The sequence below is a fragment of the Petromyzon marinus genome, chromosome 28, assembly GCF_048934315.1.
Source record: "Petromyzon marinus isolate PM22_M1 ecotype Great Lakes invasive population chromosome 28, UKy_Petmar_22M1.pri1.0, whole genome shotgun sequence".
In the NCBI taxonomy this organism is placed as follows: domain Eukaryota; kingdom Metazoa; phylum Chordata; class Hyperoartia; order Petromyzontiformes; family Petromyzontidae; genus Petromyzon; species Petromyzon marinus.
In genome coordinates this window covers 4,314,505-4,335,830 of record NC_133694.1, presented here as the reverse complement: position 1 = coordinate 4,335,830, position 21,326 = coordinate 4,314,505, and the positions used below count along the sequence as shown (strand labels likewise).

At 48.9% G+C, this 21,326-nt stretch overlaps 1 long non-coding RNA gene across 9 annotated transcripts in view; it reads left to right on the top strand.

The window, feature by feature from the left end:
- Positions 1-21,326, top strand: part of LOC116946934 (uncharacterized) — a 166,375-nt gene that overhangs the window by 50,430 nt on the left and 94,619 nt on the right. Inside the window, exon 3 of one of the 9 annotated variants that reach the window (XR_012945528.1) lies at positions 9,463-18,400. The exons of 7 other annotated variants lie outside the window; for them this stretch is intronic. This is a non-coding gene — a long non-coding RNA (uncharacterized LOC116946934). Of the gene's footprint in view, positions 1-6,155; positions 6,284-9,462; positions 18,401-21,326 lie in introns of those variants that run through there. One more of the 9 variants, XR_012945525.1, reaches the window with a different exon arrangement.

Below are 21,326 nucleotides of genomic sequence, written 5' to 3'. Positions count from 1 at the left end.
ACGGTCATCATCAGGTGTGAAAAGCAACGCCAAGAAACATTTGAAAGAAGTGGCGGTTCGCATCTGTTTGTTTATTTATTTATTTTAAAGCGGTATTTTTTTATTTAAGAAAAAAAACGTTAGCACCACGGGCAGCGATTTGGCAGTTTATTTTGAAGGACGAGTCCATTTATGTTCTGAAAAGATGAGGGGGGAGATGAAAAATTAATGTATGCTGTCTGAAAGCCACCGTAAGCGTGAACAATCAATTAAGACCTGAAATGGTTTATCAAATCCTTCCAATGATTGCTAAGCACCTGATGATGGTCGAAACGTCGTGATAATTTTTATTGTTTTATATATTTTATTATTTTATTGTTTCCCTTTAACGTGACTTTACCGAAAGAGCTAAGAATAGGACTGTTTATGTTACGTTTTCTGCAGAGTGGTGGTGCAGTGGTTAGCACACTGCACAATTAAACTTGGCAAACCAAAGTTGCATTCCCTGCCACATGTAACATCAGCGGCGAGTGGTATCTGAACCGGTTCTGCACCCTACCGCTTGCCCAAAATTGAATATTGTACGAAATATTTACTCATTATTGTGGGAGCATTTCCATGTCACTAGCTCGGACAAACCCAGCTGAAAGGTCGCTCTCAATATAAGGAGCTTGAACCGTGGAGCTGCCCCTTGGACAAAAGAACCGGCGAGAGAGAGAGAGAGGCAGGACAACATATCCCAACGTACAGACGATGACTTCCCCACACTGCTAAAGGGTTTCCTGATGCCGTTGCGATACGGAGTGTGAAGCCGCTGCTATTGCTTTAACCCAGATCTGCCCTGCGCTGCCAGGATGAGTCTATTGTTTGACCTGTTTCCTGCCACGGGTAGTGGAGGTCAGATGCGCCGGGGCACGGAGCCAACGGGACGCCGGCCGTAAAGGGAACGCAAAAAAGAGTTTTAAACTCTTTACTCCCCCCACAGAAGTCAGACTGAGTCCTCGAGATATATATTTTTTTAATGAAAGATTTTCGGATGTAAGGTTGAAGCACTTATGCAAAAGCTCTGTCTCTGCACTGTACCGTAAGTCTGTCCAACCATAATGGCGGGGGCAGGGTGCGTTACAAAGTTGGGACTCGGTGCGCAGAACACCGGCCGAATTGATCCGTGGGCTACCCAAAGCTTGGAGACCCGAATCGGAACAAAAAAAAGGACCGTTTGAAAATGTGCAAGTGCATTTGCACGGTCGGCTGCTGTGTCGCTCATTAAATACTTCCAAGGACAAGCACGTTTTGGAAAGCGTTACAGAATCCACGCATGTGCATGATTTTTTCGTAACTTGATTTTCCATTAAGTGGATGGGGTGGCTCACGCGGATTAAATTCATCCCAGGGTACCGGAGCCATCAGTGCTGAAATGCTGGGCACAAATCCCAGATTCAGCAAGCCATGACGAAAGTGCCCTCAAATCACCAAAAAATGGTGCCTTTAATACGATGCGTGCTTTTTGTGTAGCCTGTGGCGTCGAAGCTGAGATCGACCAATTCATTACAACGGAGAACAACCCTCCCCCCCCCCAACCCGAACTCCTCCCCTCCCCCCATTTAAGGCTCATATGCGGCTTGCCCTGGATTCAAACCCAGCTTTCTGAGGCAGTGCCGGCAGTGGCTCGGTGCCCTGGTCCACGCTCCCACCCCGTCGCGTTCTCAACGTTGCCGCGCGGGCGGCTCGCCGTCACGACGCCAACACGGCCCGGCCGCAGGGCGGCGGCGGTGACACCTCGCGAGCCGCGGACGGGCACCTCGCGAGCCGCGGACGGGCACCTCGCGAGCCGCGGACGGACACCGAGGCGCCTTGTTGCAAAGTTGATGGCGCTAATTAATCACTGCTTGCTCGGTTTCCGGCCCCCTCCCCGTAACTCGGCACAGGTTACGTTGACTCGCGCCGCAGCGGATGGGTGCCCAAACGGGAGTGTGATTTTACTTCGTGTGCTAATTGCCAGGTGTTAATTGGGTCGGCTGCTGCTGTCGGTAGTGCTATTTATAAGGACCGTGATTAATGCCGAGGACCAAAGAGAGCTTACTAAGTGAGGATTAACCGTGTTGTTAGTGCGAAGCCACATATTCAAATATGAAGGTGCTCGGTCACCATCAACACCAAGCACCAAGATCACCAGCAGCCATTCTCTATCAACTGCCAAATGAAGGCTTCCCTAAGCCATTCCTAAAAGGGTTTTGCGATGCCGCAATTCATCTCGGATCGCTTGTTGCGGAGAGTTCGCGGTTCAAATCTACCTGGCCGCCCTGATTATTACTGCCGGGTGTAAAAATAAAAAAATAAATACTTAAACGTGCCACGCGCCATCTGTTTTACAGTGAACAGGAAAGATCACCTGACGTCATTCACAAGAATAGGCCACACTGTATGCTGTTGGTGAGGGTTTCAAATTTAACCAAACTAGAAAATGACACCGCAAACTGCTCAGTGAGGATTATAACACACACACATCAACAGCAGTCATCGTCCCTGACCAGCAGACAAATGCCCCTGGGTCACTCCTGCAAATGAGACTCATCACGGTCTCTTGAGTTGTATGCTCGTATGTTGAACTTCTTTCGCACCTTACATAGCCAACCCTGCTAATCTCACTTGGTTAAACAATATACACTTGTAAATGTGAAACTGCTCCCATCACAGACGCAAATATATTTTCATTGGGCCTTTTAGGACCGTTGATGCTCGTGCAGTTGGTGTGTGGCCTATTAAGGCCGGCACGAAATTCAATGGGGTGATGTGGGCAGCACTTTCCCTCCCAGCTGCTTTTGTTCCCAACTGGTTTGCGATGGTCATGCAATACATCAGGTACTCATTGTATGCCGAGTTGCAATACACCAGGTACTCATTGTATGCCGAGTTGACTTAGAGCAGTGGTTCTTGACCTGGGGGTGGACGCACCCCCTGGAGGTGCGAGATGCCCTTTCTGGGGGTGTGAGACGTGCCCAGATTTGTTAGAAGGTAAATCATTGAAACACAAATTAAGCACGGGCACGTAAGTACAACTACTTTGTTTAATCAAGCCTATATATTTATTAACAATACATTTGTTTACGATTGAGAACCGAAGGGTTGCAAGGCTGTAGTAAAGCTTAAGAACCCTGCTGTGTTAGAGAAAGCCCAGGCCAGGTACGGATACAATGTCACACGAGTACAGATCTATATTTGTATAAGTTTGCCGTGAAAAGGGCCCATTGCTCAAAACGTCGCGCGATTATATAATTTGCTTCTTTCATGGCCACAGTTTTATTGACGAATGTGAGCTTTTTATTACATGTGCTAGCTTGTGTGCCACTTATCAGCACCACGACCAAATAAAATTTACATGAACTCGGTATGTATTCCACATGTATACTTGCAGTGCACACATGCTGTTATATTCTACACTGGGAGATTTGGGACGTACACATTTCAGCTTGCCACCGTGATTATCATCGATCAATAGCCATTATCAGTCCACTGCTGGATGAAGGCCTCTGCCACTTCCATCTCTCACGATCCCTCTAGCGCCCGCACGCAAACCGATTTCGTAGCTCCATCTCCTCGCTTAGAGGAGAGTTTACCACCCATCCTTTGATGGGAAAAAAGCATCACAGCTTACCATTATTTGAAGGGGGGGGGGACTTCAAAGGCCAACTTAAGTGCGCTTCATTTTATTCTTACAAAGCAATATTTAAAAAAAATCGAAGGTAACTTGGACCACATCCAGTGAGGATTTATGAAAAGTACGGATTTGGGAGCATATTCAATATCAAAAATATATAATCTTCCCTTAATTTTTTTACTTATTATAGTTTTACATTAGTTTTGGAATTAGATGATCGCTTCGGATCCACGCAAGTTGTTTGAGGTTTGGACCCGCTGAGAGTTTTGCGGAGTAGCAATTGCATTGTGCGATGGAACTCGGCTCGCAAAGCGGCCTGGGAGTTTCCAACACGCGGTGTCAAAACGGCGCGTGGTGTCGTGCTGCGTGACGGCGGTTGTGCAGTGACGTTTCTGGTGACGGAAATTGTCGAATCGGCTCAGGTTTACAGGAGGTCGGCTCAACGGCTCGCCCGGTACGTGTCTCTCGTGCGGAGTAATAATAATAAATAATTTCATTTGACCGAGCGTCATTTGTGCAATCGCATCCCACAACGCTGCACGTCAATTCGCCAGTTCCCTTACACGGGTGATACAAAAACAAAACCTCCATTACTTGGCAAGTGAAACAATATCTAATATGTGAATAACGAGAAAAAAATACACGTAACAATGGTGTTTGAGTCGTTGCAAGTTATGAATGCGCAGGAGGAGTCTGTAAAAAGCGAAGCAGATATGAACGCAGAAGTCGTTCAATTGATGCAAACCTCCCCTAAAGCATGATATTTGCGTCCGGCTTGAAGGTGTTAAAGCACTCCAGTCAATGGCTTGTCCATGTTCATTTGCCTCCTTATCACTCTTCTACCGCTACTACCTTGGTTACCCTTTCTCATGAGCTTCACTCGTCGATTCCCCCACTCTCCCCCCCCACCAATGTTGAGGACTCGATCGGTCTGCTCGACCTGGCTGTTTCGTCTCAACCACACAGTGTTCGGCCACCACACCGGAGGTCACAACCACACACTCGCCCACTCGCTCAACCGCTTAAGCACTCACCACGCAGCAGGTCACTGCGCTTCTCTCTCTCTCTCTGCTCCTTCCCTCCCACTGGGCCCGACTTTGGAAGTTCCCTCCTCCCGGCAATGCTCTTGCAGAGAGTTATTCTAACCCAGCTCGTTTAAAGAAACGCATCTACCTATTCCTGTACATATTCAACAACGCTGCCGATTGTTGGCGGCCACCTTAACGTTTTGAACCTTTGCTTGACAACCAGGAGGTGTTTTTGTTTGTTTGTCATGCATACGTGCAGCAGGGGAATATAATTTTTAAAATATATATACTGTTAAGTTGCATTCGGTGAAATTCACTTGAGGATTTTCTCGCACCAAAAAAGCGCCAGGGTTAATCTTGGCTAGCCCCCACCCCCCCCCCCCCCCCAGTTTTAGTTGCTCTCAACTTTGTTCGGAAATAACTCGGTGGCTTCCGAGCGTAGACGTTCACTCGGCAGCGCACGGCGGCGATGGAAATGAAAACGTTGCACGTCTTTTGAGCAGATCAAGATTTCTCATTGCGTTTTTTTCTGTAATCCCGCAGCCTCTGAGAGCCCGCGAGTAATGAAGAATTCCTCGGTGCATAAATCCACCTACAATGCAACAGCCTTGCCCGGCGCATTCCCGCTGCGTGTATTTTCCTGCGCGGTGCGTGTGTGCATAATGAGGGATAACTTTCAGCCGTTTACCAATCCACTGCCGCTGGATTAAGGCACCCCCCCCCAACCCACACGCCGTGTCGGTTACGCGGGGGTTGCTCGACCATACTTCACCACGCAGGTCAGCGCGGGTTGCTAAAATTCAGGGGGGCGTAGATGTGGCAGGATAGAATCGCGGTACGGTACAACAATGGATATTCCTTGCATTGCTATCCACCGTGGAGCCCCACAGCTGCCTGTGGCAACCTGTGCTGTGCTTGGCAGTTACCCATCCAAGCGCTATCCAGGCTCAACCCCCTCTTAGCTTCCGAGATCTGACGAGAATTACTTGGTCATAGGCGATATGAAATTGCACCACAGTGGAAAGCTTATAACCCCAAGCCTAGGCGCGTATCCATACACTAATAGTTTAGTTTCGATGCTGTCTTCCTATAATCAATGAGCAGAAGTAGCGTAGTTATCGAGTGTGCAGGCGGTGTAACTGCACAGTGCCCATGCCAACCACACCACACCGCTGACGAGCAGGCCCTTTAATGTGAAGCTAAACTTTGCGTTGAACTTCATCTGGGGCAGTGACCCTGCCCGGCGATCCTGGAGCACAACACTCGACCTTGATCAGCCGAATGACCCATCGGGCGTTCAGTCTCGCTAGAGTGGCTCACCTCCCGTTTTACAGTCCCGAGCCAGTGGTGGAAATTCGGCATGCCTATGGCGGCGGCGAGTTTATCCACGGCTACAATTGGCATTGGCCTCCCGACCAAAGGTCCACCGATTTTGTCGACCCCAGAGGGATAAGTGGACTGAGTCAACCCCTTCCGCCGCCCAACCTTGATTTGAAGCCACGGTATTTCGCTCGGCAGCCCGCTCACCCCCATTGCTCATTTCGCGCTCGGCCTCAAATGAGTACCTGGTACGGTGTTTCAACGTCTGCACTGGAGGCGACAAAAGGCGACCTGCCGGGTAAGTTGGTGCTGACCGCACGACTTGCGTCGGCCGCGCACCGCGTGTGCCTTCGTTCGGCGCTCGCTAACGGCACGTGCCGCGACACCGTGCCTAGCCTACACGGGGAATCTTTGTCTTTACGCGCGCGTCTTGGTGAGAGTTGGGGCGTCGGGGGGAAGGTTGGCGGGGGGAGGGTGATGATGGGGGGGTGGGGGGGGGGGTGAAGAGAACACATTGTGGGGTGCAACATGGAGCAGACAGCTCAAGCCGGAAACCCGCAGCAGCAAATTAGTCGTTGCGTTTCTCCCCGCGCGACGCAGACGCGCTTGTTGCAACCCCTCGCGCTCGCTCCAGCGGAGGATAATTTCTCTCAGATGGGGCAAGAATCTCCCAGGGTCAGATAACAGCACGGAATGTCTTTGAGAGGGGGCTGACGAGAATCCCGCTCTCGGTCTCTCAGTACTGGGGTGGTAGTGCTGTTGTTATTATTATTATTATGACGATTATGCTTGTTTTATCCATGGAAAACTTCGCTGCGTCTCGCGACTGGTTCTCAGGAGGGTCCTGCCAGGTTTTCCCGGTATCGGGCGATGTTTGCTGTGCAGTAATCCAAATTGAGTAAATGAACCTTATGGCGGCACCCCGGGGTACCATAGCACTCCGGCTCTCGCATAATGTCCGTGATGCAGTCATCTTTAGTCTGTTGATGGTCGACGATGCGGCAATCGACTCATCTCGACGAGCTGCACGCGATGCACTATTCAAAGTTGAATTTTTCGATAACGGATTTTTTTTCTGCTAATGTTTGGCAAAGAAGGACAGGATCGATTTCTGCCCCGGAGCGACGCCCATTTTCTTCTTGGGACGCCCCGGTTTCGCCTTGGGTGCCGCAGCGGTGTCCGGGTCCACCGTCGCGTCAATCGAAACAAGCTGGAGTTTTTTTATATTCTTGGTTCTTTCGGTAAAGTCACGTTGAAGGGAAACAATAAAATAATAATATATATATAAAACAATAAAATTCTCACGACGTTTCGACTGTAACACAAACAGTCATCAGGTGTGAAAACAAACGGCAAAAAACATTTTTCTTGCCGTTGGTTTTCACATTTTTCTTGCCGTTGGTTTTCACACCTGATGATGACTGTTTGTGTTACAGTCGAAACGTCGTGAGAATTTAATTGTTTTATATATATTTTATTATTTTATTGTTTCCCTTCAACGTGACTTTACCGAAAGAACCAAGAATATGAATCACTGCAGTCACGAAAGCTTTAAATCAAAGCTGGCGTTTGTTCGAGCGGGTGGGGGACTGCTCGCTGAATCGGGTCGTCAATCTGCGAGCTGATCTCGCTCGCGACTGCCAGGTACTATGGCAGGTATTCCGGAGGAATAGGAAAATACTTCTTTGAGAGCGAGCGCAATTTCTTCGTTATCAGGCTGACGACAGAAGCCGTCGGCAAACGGATTGATATAATTTACCATTGAAATGGCTGAGTGATTAGCTTGTGACTGGTCACGAGCTAATCACTGGTCACAAGCCATTTCAATGCTAAATTATTTGCTAATTCCTTTGTCAAGGCGCTTTGTTTCTTCTCACACAGCTTAAAGGTCGTAATCTGAGCGTGGCTTTTTCACTCCAGCGCTGTCCTACCAGACAGTCTCGTCCCTTCACCTGATGAAGGCCGCTTGTGTTGTGGCCGAAACGTCGTGAGAATATTATTGTTATTTTATTTTATCAATGTATTATTTTATTCTCATTCTACGTGACTTTACCGAAAGAACCAAAGAAGATGAATCATTGCAGTCACGAAAGCTTTAAATCGAAATGTAGCGGGTTGGCATCTGCTTGAAGTGCTTCTTCTAAATCGCGTCCCAGCCCGTATAGAATGGGCGTTTGGAATCGCGATGATTCCCGAATGTCGCCTTAATGCTGTTGACATCGTTGACGGCCTGCACGATGGCCATCGGGGTGTAAAAGTTCTTACCTTTCATCGCATTGCGACACCATGCGAGGACCCGATCGGCCTGGTTGTGCGAGTGCCCTGGTATCAAGTATAGCAGAACGACTTTGCTGTAGAACAATAGCGACAGCATCGCACAGAACATCGTCACCAGCTGCGACTTGTTTTGGCCGAGACAGTTGTCGAGAATAACGAGCAAAGTGCGTGGCATCATGGGGGCCGTCTTCATGGTGAGCAGCTTCACGTGGTACACGAAGCGGAGGCTGCACAGTGCGTCCGCGTCCTTTCCTTGTGCGCGCCCGTCGTAGAAAATGACGCTGTTGACACCGCTCGTGATGTCCGCTGGGACGAAGTTGTGGACCATCAGGCTGGAACTGAAGTAATCCGCGGACGGGCGAATGTGACCCTAGAGCTTCATTGGCGAAGCTACCGCCAAAATCCTCAATCTGACTTTGGATAGTGGGAAGGCCGTTCGATTCCTGCACCGACAGGCAGTCCGCTCGGGTGGACGCCGGCTGCGTCGTCGTTGTCGTCGTAGCGTTCCGGAATGACGGTGTCGGAGACTTTCTGATCAGGAGCGTGTTGTTTGACGTACTCCGTGACAAATTTGGACACCGTTCTGCGCTGGCCAATGGCGGCGTCGAGATGCATGTTCTTCTCCAGCAGTGGGCGTTGACGTTCATCATCCGGGAGATCCTTGCGTTCAAGCTGGACATCGATTCGAACGCAGCAGTCGCAAACGTCTTCGGCTGTGTGCGTCAAGCTAAAACCGGGATAGTACGTATGGACGTACTGAATCCATCTTGAGAAGGACACGACATGGCAGTCCTGGGCCTCTACCTCGATCTTGTATCGCCGATAGAGTTCGGTCCACGTGATCTTCGGCTCGACGAGGTACTGTTTGGGTCGTCGACGAGCACAGGGAAAGCCATCTTCAACCTCACATGTTTCGGAGTCCCGTTTGATGGCGTCGAGATCAGCATCGGCAAGCGCGTGATGTGGGACCGCCGGAGCGCGTCGCGTATCGAGAGTGTCGATTCCATCTGTGAGGACCTTGCGTAGACGCGCGACTTTGGAACCGCCGACAGGGACGATCGAACGAATCTCAATTTCCGATAGCCCCGACTGGATCGCGCTAATAATGGTCCCCTCAGACTGCTGCTATTCCGATCCGTTCTGGATGTTTTCCATCGACGCCCAATCGTTCTGAACATTTCTAATGTCTTCTTGACCCAGGCTTGGCGATCGCACGCTGCAACGCCGTCATCTTGCGATCGCACCGTTCACGAGCAACGCGACGGGGCACGGTCCGCTGCGAACCACCGACACCGCCCATCCGACGAATGCTTTCGACGCTCGATATCGTGGACAATCGCGAGGGCACCGTCCCGGAAGCCGATGACGCGCCCGTCACGAATGTCGCCGCTTCTGCCGCCGAAGGTGACGAGTCTGCCACCGACGAAGAGGCACCTGCCGCAGAGGATGCCGCTCCCGCCGCTGATGCCGACGCGCTCGACATGGACGCGAGGGAGTGCTTCTCCCGGCTAGTCGCGATGAAGTTGGATTCCAAAGTCTTTTTGAAGTCCTCGAGCTCATCGAAAGTGCTGCTCAACTGGTGCACACGAGCGTTCAGTGTCACAGCGCAATCGTCCTCGCTGTGTTTCGACATCGCAGAGTAGCACTGATTTCGGATTAATTGGTACCCCGGTCGCGGAGTTAAGTAACACCCCTGGAAAAAATAGTGTCCCTGAAATAAAATATTTAATTGCCTCGGCCATTTTGTATTATTCGGTACCCCGGGGTACCGCCATAAGGATTAAATTGTGGTGTCGTTTTTCCAGATTTGAAAAACATTTGTAAAATGACGCCAGCACACGTGGCCTCTGCTGTTGCGAATGGCGCCGTGGTGGCGAGATGTTAACTACCTCGCCCGGTATGCAGGAGGTCGTGGGTTCGATGCCGAACCTGACGCCTGCTGTACATTTGGAGTTTGCGTGTCTCCCCATGGTAGCGTGGATTTTTCTCCAGTTCCTCCGGTTTTTCCCTCCACATTTAGAATCAACATCACGCGTTTCTAGTATTTGGCTGCTATAAGTTTGCACGTGGTAAGCTGCCAGGTCCCTTTTGAAGAAAGCCTACATAGCTCAGTGGGCCTTACCTGGTAAAATAGAAAAAAAAAACCGTATAGTTTAGAAGATGCCGCACGATGTTCATTGTCCGCTGCGAAGCAGACGGTTCTGTGGTATGTTATGGTGAATACACCCACTGTAAGAAACCAGGACGGCCACTGGATTCGAACCGTGAACATCTGTGCAACAAGCGGCCAAATGCACCGCCGCTAGAGGCCCACGTCACCCCGCACCTCCCATTAGCACGGTTGGCCGCGTAGGGTGCGAAAAGGAGTTCAACATGCGTACGTACTCACACGTCACCGGCCAAGCTTTACCCACGGCGTCCGTAGTCTCGCTTCGTTGCGTTTGCGCGTGCGTCAAGTCAGCCGTGTTGGTGCAAACGCAGTGCATCTGTTCAGACGTTAAATTGTCGTTATTGAAAGACAGGAGAAAGAAAAATAACGAGCTTCGCTTGAATCCAAATTGCCGCGTTTTTTTTACGCAAACGAGCTCCGGTGAACTCGTCGTTCGATGACCGCCGTGCGTCTCCAACTACGGCTGGTGTCCGTGCCCCCCGCGATCTCCGTGACGGATGCGTTTCGTTCTCGCGGTCGCGTCCCGATTTTTGGGGCCGCCCGCGACTGGGTGGGGAGACTTGTCAGCGTTCCGCTCGCGTTTGTCTTTGAACGGCGTCCGCGCACGTTACGTCGCCCCGTCGTCAGTCCCCTGCTGGATGAGGGGGGCCCTCCCAACGCCGACGCGGGTTGACCACGCTCAAAGGGGCTTCTTTAAGGAACCGATTTGTGTGACGTTCTTTAATTCAGGGTCACGGTCTCGTATTCACCACGTTGCATTGCCGACTCGTGCAATATTGAGGGTTTTTTTACCGAATTCGAAAAATATGGCTGCTATCGTTATTTTGGTTTGCCGACCCCTGACCATACTTCACCTTTGCTGCGCTTAGTGGTTTGATAAATGTGGGCAGCATAGTGCAGTGCAGTACAACAATAGATTTGGCTTCAATTGCCCTCTGCTGACAAGGTAGCTTCTGAGATCTCATGAGACTTGGGCGTGCATTCAGGGTGATTTGGTCATAGGTTTAGCTTGGTCATTCTGCTCTTATTGAATTTCTTCAATATAAATATAACCAAACATACACCATTGTATCCTGTTCATGAGTGCACTAGGTTTTAAAAAGATGTATGTATACAAATGTAGCAATCGTATACAGTTTTTATATACATACAGTATTTGAATATGTGGAACTTGTTGCAATAAAAATTGTTAATCTGGAATCTGTAAATATTTATATTTGTGCGTCTAACATACAGAGACAGTCACGACTGACTGATCTATATTTCAATGATACAACAATTTCCACAATCGTCAATAACATTTCTGCCTTAAAATAATAAATATATACACATTAGGTTCCGCTGCCCAACACAGCATCGCCAAATAATTTGTTAAATTCTAATGATGTTCTGTCGGGGCTAAGAAAGATTATATTTGTAGCAATATAGTAGATTCTATGAGCGAACTAGAAGAAAAAAATTAATTTCATAAGTTGGGCCCCAAAAGCATTAGAGGCTGGACATTGATTTGTTCCACTGATAGGGCCGGGTCACCCTGAAGTTCAACACTGGTTGAAGTCTCAAACTACACTTACAGAAACTAAGTAATTTGCCTCCCGTGTAGCTGCTTGAGTGATACGAGCTAATTGTGCCGCACACATATGAATGAAAAAACATTAATATATTAATATATTTAAATTTACGGGTCATTCCACCCCTGTTTGTTGGACACAAATCCATGGCTACCGCGTACGTTTAATTTGCACACCTCGAGCATGTGTTTGTTAAACACAGCCAAGAGCAAAAATTTTCCTTCTCTTATTTGACACGAGCCAAGTTTCTTGATGCCCTTATCGTTTTGATTTCGCTTGTTTGCCCAGGAAAGCTTCACAGAGTCTCAAGACTAATTTTTCAGGAGGGTCCTGACAAGGTGTCGCAGTCGGAGGCAATGTTGCCTTGTTCACTCCCAGTCGCGTAATTTGCAGATATTTTTTTCAGCATTGGGATGTTTGGCCAACGTCAGTTGTATTTTTTTTTGTTTAGCTATGCGAAGAAGCCAGAGAACCTGGAGGAAACCCATGCAGAACAGGGAGAGAATGTTACGCAGAATCAGAATCTGTATTTATATTGGAGGAATCCGATGAGCTATAAAGCTCTTTTTTCACGGATGTCAGGCAGGCGCGAGTCGGAAAGTTACACCAACTAAAATATGAAATCACGACAGGAGTGCAAAGTATAGGAGAAAGAGATCAAACTGAACCCAGTTTGGAATCAAACCCAGGTACTTCTAGCTGTGAGGCACGGGCGTGACCGCTGCTGCACCACCACCACCACCCTGTCTGAACGTCGTGTCTACAAGAAGTCTCTTCCAGGAGCTCTTTTTTGACAAATCGAACCTTGCTGACTGTCACAGTGGCTGCCGCAACACGACGCATCGCCAGTGTACCGGATCCCGTACAAATATGGTTTTTAAATCAACGGATAAAGCGCGTGCACCTGCATTATTTGAGCTTCACGCGAAATAAACTACTTACTATTTTTTTTCTTGTAAGACGGTACATTGTCGCACGTCCGACTCACTTGGCACTGAGGTGTAGGTCGTATTTGTGAAAAGATCGGATGTGTGAGCATATCTTTGAAAAAATAACTCCACGCACAAACGCGGGACTTGGATGCGGGAGGTTGATCGGTCAGGGCAGATATGAGACGGTTGGATATACGACATTGCATCGTATCTGCAACGGTAAGCAGTGGGTTTGGAGAATGTATTTTTATCAGATGAGCATCGCGACTCATGAATAATGTTGCATTGCCGCAGTGCTTCGTACAGAAGGCGTTATTATTCTGTAATTCCCTTAATGATATTCGGTTGACGGAGCTGAACTAATGAGGATCAAGCCAGACTTTGGCGATCGTTATCATCAGCAGCAATGCAATTTAAACTCTGTCCAGGCAAAGCCACTTTACATTGCACAATACATTTCTCTCTTTTTGTGAGTTTCAATGGGAATGGGGCCACGGGACACGAACCCTTTAAAGAACCGACATGCCATATACCGGACGTGCCAAACCTATTGTGATGCTCGGGCCAGGGATTCCACCCTCAGTAGGTCAAATCTTGTTAGATTGCAGCAGCTAAGCAGGCTGGAGCCTGGTTAGAACTCAGATTGGTGAACCGGCAAACTCTAGATTTCCAGTCCAGCATGCTCACCATTAGACCATGGTGGTATCCCCATACAATTGGAATTGCGGTATAAATAATTACCCTCGTAAATTTAACATTTTACGACCCACATTTTATTTAGGCGATCTGACCCAAAAAAAAAAAAATCAATCGTGAATCGATCCCCATTCTATTCGGTTCTTGCACATGATGGCAATATGTTCAGGAGCTGAATGCCAATGCCGGGGGTCTGCTGGCCACGACAAGAAGGCTTGAGGAGAAGAGTTCCTGCCGTTTTGCTATTCCTCTCATTAAAGGAACACAGACTACAGGAGTTTACTCTCTGGTCCACAGTTTGAGTTGCACGGCAACAATCGCACCGCTGCGGCTTGCTGATGGCGATGTCCCGATGCGGTTGACGAGGAGGAATGCCGAAGCCAGCGGGCGCGATGTTTGCATCTCGAATTAGGAATTTCAATCATTACATTACCATTGTTACTTGGGGCACGAAATTCACGTCGCTGGAGTAAAGCTAAGTACGTATTATTATTTGTTTTGCTTGTTCCGCACCTGGCCTGCCGGGCCCGCTATCGAGTGCGGTCCGCGCGTCTCGCAGAAACCGCTACAGCGCACTGCGCCCCCCCCCTCCTCCACCGCACCTTACGACCGCACAACCCTGCTCGGCGTTTGGGCGCATGGGCGGCCGAGCTGCTAAGCATCACACGGCTGACGTCCCGGGCGTTTTGCGCGGCGCGTTTTTTTTTTTGTCCCGCCGTCACACGATACGGCCCACATTTTTAAACCGTTAGTCCTCCTCCTCCTGAAACAAAAACTGATGGAATTTGATTTTCTCTGGGGCTCCTTTGGCAGCCAAAGTTCGCAATTGTGTCGCTTCTCATTAGCCCCGCATTAAGGGCCTATCTGCACGTTGCATCCATTGCTTTTGACTTTATGAAAACATACCCTTCTCGTGAGTGCTCACATTTTGGCATGGCATGCCTGAGATAATGATAAATTAGGGGAGCCGCTGCCATTTTTAAGTTGTCTTAGAGTCTGGAAATAATTTTTTGTTTTGCCCTCCCGTGCAACAGTGCGGCCATTGAGCCGGTGAAGTTTCAAATCCATCTTGGGTGTTACGGCAGCATGCGCGTTGCACGCGTGCGTGTGTGTGTAGACGTGTTCGCGGGGTGCGTGCGAGACTTTGGGGTTTTTTTTTTACTTTCTCTCCTGATCTCGTGCGCCCCCTCAATTCATCCTAAAAATATGTGGGCGGCCAAAGGAACAAGTTTCCAGTGTAAATCGCGGCCACGTCCGACGATGAATTAGCTCACCTCCAGCGCAGCTGGCCAAAATACTTTTTGTGTGTGTGCTTGTTTATTGCATTTACATGTACGGGATGGCTCTATGGAGCTGTTTACAGGATAATATATATTTTTTAAATTTTACTTTGCGAACAGCCGGCTTTTAAAGTGGACCTGGAGACGTCAATTGAGGTCGGGCAGAAATGGCATCTCTCGTGACGTTCGTCCCCCCCCACCCTCCTCGCGAGAAACTGAGTGGTGTAACGGCAAATAATCCCATCTTGCCACACGCTCGCATGTGAGGACACGCTGGGGTTGCCCAGGGCTGGTGTGATGCCACGCGCATCTTGACGGACGTTGTGCGCACGGCCAAGTCAATATATTTCATGGGAGAGGTGCCAACTTTTAAAGACAGTCGGGTGGCTTTGATACGCAGGGTTTACGGGGTCGTGCTGTTATAGCCCCTCTGGCGTGTTTTAAGATCGAACCGCGTGTTGTCCGGGATGATGTCAATCCAACAAGGGACACCGGCTGGCCTGCAATTAACCACCCGGAAAGCAACCAGAGAGTGAGCTCCTCTATTTAGTTCCTGAAGAAGCTCCCGGCACGTGGAGTGAAACGTCGGACATCGTGCAGAAAAACACGCGGCACAACCCGAAGATGTATCGGAGAGATTAAAATGCCCTCTGTGTGCAGGAAAGCCTTTCTGAGTCTCAAAACTTTTTTTACAGGCCAATCCCAACCCACTTGCTGTCCTGCCATCGCATGGCTTCCAAAAGGCCAAATGGGGTTTAGGAGTTTCATGCATCTGCACGATCCGCAAACCCTTGCCTTTAAACGCGATGAATGACAGACGTGCACAAATGCGTCCAGCTTCAACGTGCAGATAGATGGAGGCTACTGGACATCTGTGGAACTGCTGTGGAAAATAGCTTTACAGCTCACCAGATTCCTGCAGTATGAATAAATCACTCTGATTCTGAAATGCACAGAGGCAGAAACACGGGGAGACTTACACACAGAGACAGGAGGACAGATCAACATAATAGAGACGGACAGATGACAAACGCAAATATGAAAATTGAGAGATAAATATTCAGAGGCCCAGAAATGCGGAGACAGATGCACACACAAAGACGGAGATGGACAACGAACACTGACATAACACGGACCCGCAGTTATTGTAATGTTTTGAAGGATCAACTTAGTCGCATAATTCAAAAGAGAGACCTAGTCGAGGTATGTTCAAATGGTATCGGTTCATGGATTCGTTCCTCATACTCGCGCCTCCGTACCAGTTTGGCTGTGGAAGCCAATCGGCGACTTTTTGGCTCGCCGTTAAGAAACTCGATCGTGAGTCCCGCGGTCAGAAGTGGATGCACTCTGTCAAGCTGACCCCGACCCACGTGGCTCAACGGTTTGAGCACAGCGGCTCTTAATCAGCAAGGCTGCGAGTTCAAATCCCGGTCGTCCCTCCGTGGGCAAATAAAACGAGAACCATTTTGTAGGCTGGTCAAGAGCGGGCGCCTCATTCGTCGATGCCGCCCCCTGCCAATAGTGACGTGGAGCTTTGGCCCACTCGCGCAGGGCTGTTAGCAGGGTGATGATGAGCGCTGCCTCGATGTTAGTTTTGAGCTGTAAATCACTTTGAATATTTTTTTTAAAGGGAGAAACGGGTAAGAAGGGCAATCCGCACCTCTGATTTAGCGCGGTTGGCTACGTACGGTGCGGAAGAAGTTCTACATACATTCCTGCTCGTAGTGAGCAGGATGGCCTGCGGCTCTCTGTGTCCTCCCGAACAGTCTGGTACGGCCTCCCGGGGGGGTGGTGGTTGCCTCCAGATTGGGTTTCTCTGAACCCTTGAACCTCTCGGTTTGAGGAGTGGACGCTGCACCTTTCGGGCGCACACACAATGTCGTCTGCGAAGCAACGCTGCAACTTTTTGAGAAATGTTGGGGTTGGCCGGTGTGACGTAAAGAAAACAAGACAAAAGGGGGAAAAAAAATCGCGATTTAAATTGCACCACTTTTTCCCCGTGCTTAGAAAACGTGCTGGGCTAAAGTTCAAAAGTTGATGTATAGGCTGCCTGAAAAACCCACCTCTTTATTGATGTGAACGTTCTCTAATAATTATGATGATGGCAGTTAAATAAATACGCATATTTTGCACGGCCGTTAAACGTACTTTAGATTTATATATTTTTTTCGGTGTCTCTTTAGTTTTTTTTAAAGCGCAGCCGCATAGGTGACGATGTCACCTGGGGTTGGACGACAACGCCACTCGCGTTGATTGGTGGACGTTATTTCAACCGGGCGAGAGCCTGTTGAGGCGAGAAGTCTGCTTCGTAATAATGGGAACTGTGACAAATAGAGTGATGAAGACTTGCTGAGCTCAACAGGTAAAAAAAAAACATAGCAAAAAAAACAACAATCTTCTTCAGTTATGATCTTCTCCAAGCCCCGTCACCTTCGCTCACAGTTCCTGCCAACAATCTACTTGGCACCTGCAAGGAAGTGAGCTGACTTCATCAAGAAGATGTATAAAACCTATTAGCTGTTATTAAAAAAAACAATTACTTATCCAGAAATGCCTCACTGAATCTTTTTACAGGAGGGTCCTGATACATTGGCATTCGGGGACAATCGCATTAATGAGCGTTCGTCACTGTATGGGAGGAAGGCCGGCTCACCCGCATGGCTGCTTCCTTTCCGCTTATCCCCGTGGCTCTTCGCACCTCTGAGCAATAAAAACAAAAATTAACCCTCTCCCATTGCGATGACGTACGTCATCGGAACCGAATCAGAAGAAAAACTAAAAAATAACAACTTTATATGTACCGAGGCTCCCACAAGGCCACGCGGGAGGGCGTGTGGCACAGTTTGACGCCAGCTGTCGTAGAGTGCGGTGTTTTGTCGCTACAGTTGTCTGCGGTGAGCACAACGTCTCTAAATAAAATTAACGCTGAGCCGCTTGCACGTTCCGAGATTCGGCGGCGAACGGGACACCCACCCTGCAACTAGCAGACGTCTTGGAACGGCAAAGGGTGAATTTGAATGTTCGTCCGTTGGTGCTCGGGATTTGTGTGTGGTCAATGCAGTTCAAATACGTCGGAGCCGTTGGTCAACGGCCTTCGTGAGACACCATATCGTGGCACCGTAAAAAATTATAATCGTTTATATCCATCGCCACATTCGGCGAATCGGCCAGGCAGCCTTGCCGCATTAATTAACCATCTGCTACGAAATTTCGTGCCGTGCTATTGATGTCCGGGGGGGGGGGGGGGGGGTCCTCTCTACTGATCCGATGAATGTGCCCGCTAGATTTATGACGTTGCGATCGATAACCTCACGCTTGCACATTAAAACGACAACAAAACAAACAAACTGGGATGAAAAAGCTGAATCTGAAACTAAACCCGGTCGGAATACAACACCTACCCAGACGTAATTGCCAAGATGATCAAGGGTGGAAAGTGTGCGTCGTACAATTGCTCTTTTTAGCTGAATGGTGAAAGGATGGATTAGTTTACTTAATTATATCCTTAAGGCTTAACTGATTGATTCGTTTTGAAGTTCGCTTCCAAGAAATTTGTTTGGTTGCAAGAAATGCATGTATGCAGTATATTTGTGTAAATGGATTATTAAGAAACGAAAACAAGTAAATGGGTAAATGATACCCCACGTGACTGCTGTTACAATTGTTTTAATACCTTTCCACCCACAAATAAAAATGCAATGCCCATAACAAAGACAAAGATCCCCTTACAGCCTTTAAAAGACTGAGGGCAAGTGTTGTGAAGGCCGACACAGTACACGAGGGGAGGGGGGGGGGGTGGCCAGCACCACGCCCGGCCGTTTTTGTCTCTCCACTTACTGATGTTTCCACATCGCACAAGGTACTCGGCTTAGGGGATTGCCACGACCGGTTCAGATATTCATCACCGATGTTGACTGTGAGTGGGAATACGAACTCGGGTTGACAGGTTTGTAGCGCAGCGCGCGCGCTTATCGCTACATTTCCGCTCCCTACAATCCCCAAAGATCCACACACACTCGCTGCACAGTAGCTTTATGAGTGTGCCACGGTGCCCAGATGTTAACGCCCTCGCCTGGTGTGCAGGAGGTCGTGGCTTCGATCCCGACCCTGACGCCTGCTGTATATTTGGGGTTTGCGTGTCTCTCTCTCTCTCTGCATGTTGTCGCGTGGATTTTTCTCCAGGTCCTTCGGTTTTTCCCTCCACATTTAGAAACATGCATTTTAGAGTATTCAGCTCCTTTACATATACACGTGGTCAACCACTTGTGTCGGGCTATCAATTGTGGCGGGGTCGCTTCAGAAAAAGAGCTATATAGCTCAGTGGGACTTAGCCAGTAAAATTAAATATATATATATTTTATATGTAAGAAAGCTAAGCCCTGAAACAACTGCGGCCAGACTGCACACAACCCCCATAAAGCACGCACTAATTTCGCGAACGATATTGATGTGTTGTGATTAAATCGGCCACTCATTCTGCCAGTTATTAGCAACGTATAAATTTTTGTTACGCTCCACGAGTAGGTTCTCAAATCAACTCGACGAGTGAGCGATGCTAAATGTCCCACTGCCCGTGGTTTGTTTCAAGATCGTGTAGTGGCCAGGCTCTCCCGTGCTTTGCTCGCCAATTACAACCAAAAAAAAAACCAACTGCGAACAATTTAAAAATTGTTTCCTTTTTTTTCCAAATGGCAATTTGCGAAACGTAACGGGGAAATGCGCGTGTGCATGTGTGTGTGTCAGCGCGCATTCGGGGAGCGGTAGTGTAGCGGTCAGCAGCACTGCGCTACGAACCCGGCGACCCGAGTTCGATTCCCGCTCGCGGCCACCAGCACCAGTGACGATTATCTGAACCGGTCATGGGCCTCCCCTCGGTCGACTCAGCCTCAAATGAGTACCTGGTGCGATGTGTAAACTTCGGCACTCTGGAGATAAAGGCGGCCGAGCATGGTGTGAGCCACCCACCGCCTCGTGGGTGGCTCTCGAACAGTGCTTGGCTTTACGTGTGTTCAGATGCCTCGATGTGTATGTCGTATAAAAGGTTTAATGTATATAAGCATAGCCCTGCAATTGCTTGCTTGGGCCGCCTGCTGGCAGGAGGGCCGCCTGCTGGCAGGAGGGCCTCCACGCAAGCTGGAATATGTGCGAGTTGCCCACACTTTACCCCACCGCATGTTCGCCGTGGTGGTGCGCCCATTTATACCGCTGGGTGGATGGAGGCGATTCAACAAACGTTGCTCCGTTTCAACTACCTCGCAGGGGCATTGAATCTAACTGGCGACATCTGGATAGCAATTTAAGTTAAATGTGCTAGCAAACCATTACGCCATGTTTAATATGCTTCATGAACTATGAACTTTTTTTTTCATTTTACCTGGTAAGGCACGCTGAGCTATATAGCTCTTTTTCAGAAGCGACCTGGCCACAAATGATAGCTCAACAAAGTGGCTTATCACGTGGAAATGTATCGCAGCCAAAGACTAAATGCATGTTTCTAAATGTGGAGGGAAAACCGGAGGACCCGGAGAAGAATCCACGCGACCACGGGGAGAACACGCAAACTCCAAATATGCAGGCGTCAGGGTCGGGATCGAACCCACAGCCTCCAGTATGCCGAGCGAGGTAGTTAACATCTCCGAGCCACCGTAGCAAGCTGCCGTAATGTAACGGCTAGCACGGTGGACTTGCAATCCAGAGGTTGCATCAACGGTGGCGGCTTCTCCAATCCCCTCCCCACACCCCGCCTCTGTGAACACAGAAGTACGAATCAGTTGATGACAGAGTTAGTCCATAATCAGCAGGCCTGCGTCCGGTCGGGTGAAGTGGTGGGTTACGCACACTTTCTTCAGACGCGTCGAGTCGACGTGAAAATAGTAGGCCCACAACTACCGTCCGGAGTTCTCTCTAAAAGCAGTGGCGTGAGCGAGCAAGGCAAGCGAACAATTTCAGGGCTGCACCTTTTTAACATTCCACCCCCTCCCCCCTCTTTTTTTTACGCACAACGTATACACGCGCGTGTAACACGTGATGTACGTAGCACACGCGTCCACGTATATAAAAAGGCATCCTTATCATCCAATGGAAGGACTGGCACAAGCGCTCCGCGGAGGGTAACCTTGGCACTCGACCCCCTGCTGAGAAGACTCCGCGGGGTGACTTTTTGCGGACAAGCTCCAGCAGACCCAATTGAGGCCCGTGTAAGAACTCACTTCAATTCTCGAAAATGTCATTAGGGGCTCCCCCTTATTTTTTTGAGTAATTGCCAAAATAAGCAACGACGAAAAATGGAACACGTTCGTTTAAGCTGGAGTTGGGCTCTCTAAAAGTAAAACTTTGTTTACTTTAGGGTGGAACAAAATGTATAGACACAGATATAATGTATACATATAGACATACCCGATTATGATTCCCGCTC